Genomic DNA, 6,380 nt, shown 5'->3' with positions numbered 1-6,380 from the left:
GTGTGTGTGTGTGTGTGTGTGTGTGTGTGTGTGTGTGTGTGTGTGTGTGTGTGAGCAGTCCTCCCACAATGGGAAGTGTGTTAATTATGAATATTTTTGTCGGTTCTGGTGGTAAGTTGAATTTTACAATAATCTATTGAATCATATTTACTTTGGTGGACAGAAAAAAAACTTTTCATAATGTGGAACTTTAGTATTAAATTTTCAACAGTGACTTTTCTGCTCTTATTTGTATTCAGCAACCAAAAATATTGTGGCAACACTGAGAAGACAAATTATTAACGGTGTGTTGTCAGATAGAGGTGAAGGTGTGGCTGTCTTATAGCTTTCTGTAGCAGAACTTGAAAAAGCTGACTCAATTTTTATGACCAGTTCTCGTCTGAGGTTCAGACCAGAATAACGTAACTATAATACTGAACCTAAAGTATGATCCTCGACCCACCGGGGAACCGCTCCCAGCTGAAGTCACAGAGTAGCAAACAACCAGTCCAGAGACAGACTCTAATATAGCATCACTTCAGCGCTCACTCCTGAACTCCTGTGAACCACAATGAGTGTGAAGAATCTGCTGAAAATCTGTCCATGTCTAATGTTCTTCCAAGTGAATGTCAAATGTTTTTTCCAGTGAGGAATTCCTGTTTGAAAGTGTGTCAGTGCTTGATGTTCCAGCAGTTGAAGAACCTCCTTAAAATTTGTCAATGCTGGATGTTCCTAACCCCTAAATCCAAAATCTTAACTCCTATCAAAATACTTTTTAAACCATGTGGGTCTGAAAGATTGTTCTACATAACAGTGTGTTTTTAATGTTCCTGGTGTAAAAATGTGGTCACAGGAGTAAAAAACGTTCAGTCTTTCCTGCTGTTGAGCACATCTCATCCCAACACGCAACATGCAGACGCTATGTAACAAATCGTTGGTATGTTACGCGATCTGAGTGATGAGAGCAGGTTGCCCCTAACCTTAACCTTAACCATACATGTAAGGTTATGGTTAAGGTTAGGGGTAATGTTTGTCATGGTCCCGGGACTTCTACCCGATGTTTTGTGTTTTCCTGTAGTTTTGTCCGCTGTTTATTTGAAGGGTCCCCAGGTTATTCTGTTTAGATGTCGTTATTAGATTTCCCCTCGTGTCTTTACCCCTGTGTCTCCCTCAGTGTATCAGTTCTTATGCCTTGTTTCCCCTCCTTGTGTTTTATGCCTTCCCAGCCCATTATGTCTGTACTCTCCCGTGTTCTCTCCCCCGGTCTGCGTCTCGGTGTACTTCCTGTTTTACTTCGATAGTCTCCCGTCAGTGTACGTCACGTTGTGTTTGCTCCTGCCCTGTCTCGTTGTGATTATCAGTGTCAGCTGTGTTCCCCGTGTTCTCCCACGTCCCTCGTTATCCTTCTGTGTATTTATGTCCGCGTCTCCCTCAGTAACGTGTCGCGTCCTCTCTCTTGGCTGTGTTTCCTCGTGTGCCCCAATTGCTGCCTGCACACAGCTAGTTCATGACAATGTTAGGGTTAAGGCTGCAATAGAAAGCCACGAAGTAAATAAAAAGTGCTTCAATTAACAATCCGGAGCGTGTCATAGATAGCTTTACTGTGACAAGGCTGGGGCTGTGGCAAATCGTCTGTATGTTACGCATTGGGAATGAGAACGCTATGTGTTGAGACTCCTCACTGAAAATACAATGAATCTCTATGTGTCGGTTACAAGGTACTCCATTCACTTGCATCCACACAGTTCAAAAAGTTTACATCTCTTAGCTTTGAGAGACACATAGTTGGAAAATGGACCACGATGGCAACGTTTTGAGGGTAAAATGATAGCTGTAGAGCGAAAACTGTGGACACAGCAGCAATTGAGAGATACATTTTAAAAACGAATCTTTTGGTTTCTGCCACTGTGGCAGTTGGTCTTCTCAGTGAAACCGCCAACACTCTGTCCCATAGACACCCATTATAAACTCTGAAACACATGAAAAAAGCATTAAACCTAAACTGGAACTGAAGAAAAACTATAGAAGACAGTGGAAAGATAAATAGTTCAATGTCTTGGCTTTGTTTTAAAGTTTGAATGATGTGTGTAGGTCAACGTATGTGGAAGTAGATAGAGTTGAAAGAGGAGTAGGTTGAATCCTCTTTGCACATTCTCTCCACTGAAATACATTATAAGTTTTTTTTGAATAAAGTTGTTTATTTAAAAAAAACATAAAAGTTAGAAATGAAAAAAATAGAAGCACACAAATCTAAAAGAAGAGGAATCTAATGGTCTTGAATGGTTTGGAGGTGTTGGAGGAGATAACCTGTGAAAGACATGCAGAATAAAAATAGCATCTCAATACTGCGAGTGCTTAATCAGCATTCACACTAAAAATCAGCTTCCCATAATGCTGCGTTTCTCCTCTCCACAGTCTGTCCCTGAGTTCAGACTATTTTACAATTCAGTGCACTTTGCTGCTAACAGTGACTGGAACGAGCTGCAAGGCAAGCTTTAAGTTTGGGGAAACAGCTCTTTCACTGTGGAGTTATATAAGAATTTTATTTCACAGACTAAAACAGTTAGTCTGGTTTTTTTGGTTTGTCTGTTTTTAAATAAAGCAACAATGACTACAGCACTAACAGTGATGCTTGTTACTGTTGCTTTTTTTTGTTGGAGATCTTGTGGCAGAGGTTGGTAAATTGTATGCTGTTAGTATCCATGTCAGAATTTTCCCTCCACTACTATTAAACATGAGACATTTTAATGCCTTCTGTTGACCCATGCAAACCCAGTTTTTCCTGGTTTTTCATTTTCATTTTCATACCACTCTTTTAAACCTGTCATCAATCGATATCTTCGTTCTTGCAGTCCACACTGAAAATCCTTTTATGGCTCAGACTTCTACTATTGCAGATACAGAGATTTTTATTCAATTTTGGTTCCTTCTGAAAGTGCACCTGACTCATATCTACCGTCTTTAATATAAAAGGAATCAAGCCTTCCAAATGTACTCTGCTTCTTCCTCCGTGCAGACAGAGAAAGATTAGAGATCAAACTTACAAGCCAGGTAAAGCCAGTGAAAGGCAACTTGGCGGTAATGTTAAGATGTCATTTTCTCTTGATCTTTTTTCCCCTCAAAGCTTTCAAAGAGTTACAATGTCATAACTTAATGCCATAAATCTTGTCCATGGGCAGTGCCCATGCTCATTAATTAATAAGTTGAGCAATTCAGATTTATTGAAACATGTTCAAGCAATGGAAATTAAAAAAAAACAGACTTTGTTATTTCTAATGAGCTTGAAAGTCAGTATTTGGTATGACAACATTTATTCTTCAACACAACCTGAACTCTCTCAGGCCGATTTCTTGTAATTTCTATAACTAGTCTTCAGAAATAGTTCTCTGGGCTTCTTGAAGGACATTCAAAGCTCTTCTTTGGATGTTGGCTCCTTTTGTTCTCTGTCACCATGATCCAACACTGCTTCAGTAATGTTGACATGTGGGATCTGAGCAGGCCGATCCATGACTGATAGTGTTTCATTGTGTATTTTTCTATCCATGTATGTTTTTACTGCATTGGCAGTGTGTTTGGGATCATTGTCATGCAAATAAAACACTTTCCAGATGGCACTGCATGGAAAGTGCATGACTGAAATGCAGCTTTAAACCATCACAGAGCTTCCACTGTTTTACAGTGTTGTACATCTTTTGTGACCTCCTCCATCCATATTGACTGAAACCAACAATTTCACAATTAGATTCATCACTCCATGAGACCTGCTGCCACTGATTTGTAGACTAGTTTTTATGTAATTTGGCAGCCCATGATTTTTCCTGTTTCTTTGAGACATTCAGATACTGTTCACCTGCTGTAGTGTTTTAGGCCTGCCACTTCTTCTTTTGTCTTCCACCTGTCCAGTTTCCTTAACTTTTTTAAGGACACACTGCAAACGTCGGTTATCGGAGCATCCTTTTCAGTTTTGGCTTGGTACTTTTGTCATAATCCTACTGATAAAAAGAGGCAAAGGCACTGATCAATATGTCTAAACTGTGTGATTACAATAATAACAGTGATCTAATTATTATCATTTAAACACCTCAAACTCAGCTCTTGCTTCAGCAAGATGCAATCTTCTAAACCTTGTAGGATTTAGAGCTATGCTAATTAATATGCAAATTAATTACTACATCACATTGACCAAAGGACAGAGCAAAACTCTGTTAAACATGTGTTAAGCTAGTTGTCAAACAAACACAAATGCAGTGGCTAGTAGACTTGTAGTCAAGATCGCCTAAACCAAGACCAACACAAGACCAAGACCAGAGGGTATCGAGACCAAGACAAGACCAAGACCACTTAAAAGTGGTCTCGAGACTGGTCTAGCTAGCTTCTGAGCCCAGCAGCATTAAACAACTAAAATGTCAAAGTTAACTGTATTTTCAAGTTCTTGCATCATATTACATCAGTCACGCTTAATATTCAAGGCATTACCAAATGATTTGCTTTTATCAAGTGGTCGGACACGGCTTGGCTCAGTGAGGGTGGCCGATTATCTTGACTGGTTATGCTGTGAGGAACTAAAGCAAAACTAAAAGCAGTGAAAATTAGACTTACATTCACCAGACACACAGAATAAAAGGTTAAGTTGCTCTGTACCCTCTGGAAATGTGCATCTGTAACTTCCAACTAACATAACTTTTAAAGTGCTAATCAACAGCGTGAGGTAAATAAGACTGATCATCTTGTTCCACTGCAATGTTCTACAGGAAAACCTTGGTCTTGGGTTCATGTGGTTGTTATTCTGGCACTTTCTACCCACCTAAACATCGCAAAAAAGGCTCAGTAAGCTCAAAACACAATAAAGAACACGTAGGTGTGATGCTGAGCCAGCCTCTAAACTCCCCATGCCCTAAATCTATTTGAGCATCTGTGATGCCCAATGCCTGCTGTATGGAGGTCCCACCCCACTCCTCACATGACCTGAATGATCAGCATTTGAGAGCCACAAGCCAGACATGCATAAACAATTTTAGGCAGGTGGTTTTAATGTTTTGGCTGATTAGTTTATGAGTTTTAAAGACAAAAACTGCATGCTTACTGCACTGCTCCAAACATAAATTTGTCAAGCAAAACTGAAGCTCCATCATTCATGTCTCAGCTTTAGAGAAAGTCCTACGTGAGTCATTTCAAAAACCAAGGATTTAAAATAGACAGACTTCAAGGTAACATTATGATGCAATGCACAGGTAAGCACATACAAATCATCAAATTATCTCACTTTGAATATAATTTAAAGTGAGAATGATTTTTTGTGTGTAATGAAAGATTAAACGTATTCATGTACTTACAAATATAACTCTGAAAAAACAGAAAGTAATGATTTGCAAATGTCATCAAACCATATTTTATACATAATAGAACATAGAAAACACATGAACTGTTTTTAAGTGAGAAAATATTCATTTTGAATTTGATAGCAGCAAAAGAATTGGGACAAGCCCGTGTTTATCACTGTGTGACATCCCCTCTTCTTTAAACAGCAGTCAGTAAACATCTGGGAGCTGAGGAGAGCAGCTGCTGGACTGAAGAACATTTTTCCCATTCTTGTCTGACACGCGATTCTAGCTTGTCAGTAGTTCTGGGTCATATTCAGTTTCTGAAAAAGTCTGGACTGCAGGCAGACCAGTTTAGCACAGAGACTCTCCTACTACAAATACCTGCAGTATGCAGTTTGGCATTGTCTTGCTGAAATGTGAAAGGTCTTCCCTGAAAAAAAAATGTCTGAATGGGAACATTTGTGGCTCTAAAATCTGTATATCGTCATTCCAGATGTGCAAGCCACTGATGTACCTACATACCATCAGAGATACAGGCTTTTGAAATGAGTGCTATGGTCCCTCACCTCTTTAGCAGGGTCCATGTTTTCCCAAAATAATTTCAGGTCGTCTGACCCCAGAGCAGTTTTTAACTCGGCCTCAGTCCATTTTAAATGAGCTTTGACCGAGAGAAGGCAACAGCATTTCTCGATCACGTTCACATATGGTTTCTCTTTTGCATGACAAAGCTTTGACCTGCATTATGAATGCATGGTGAAATATGTTGACAGAGATTGGTGTCTGAAAGTGTTCCTGAGCCTGTGCAATGATTTCCTTAAGAGAATCATTCCTGTATTTAATGCAGTACCACCCGAGGGCCTAAAGAACAGGGACATCCACTATTCATTTTCAGTCTAGTGCCCAGATTCTCAAAACCTTTTGATAGTTTGTACTGTAGATGATGAGATATTCAGTCATTAGAAGAAACACTATTCCAAAATTCTACCACAAATACATACAATACTTGCAGACTGGTGAACCTCTGCATTTTCATGATGATCTTTTTATATACGGTCATGTTACCAGTTAATCTAGTTAGTC

The sequence above is a fragment of the Pundamilia nyererei genome, unplaced genomic scaffold, assembly GCF_000239375.1.
Source record: "Pundamilia nyererei isolate P.nyererei 1_Seehausen unplaced genomic scaffold, PunNye1.0 scaffold00098, whole genome shotgun sequence".
Classification (NCBI taxonomy): domain Eukaryota; kingdom Metazoa; phylum Chordata; class Actinopteri; order Cichliformes; family Cichlidae; genus Pundamilia; species Pundamilia nyererei.
Note: the sequence above shows the minus strand (reverse complement) of the source record.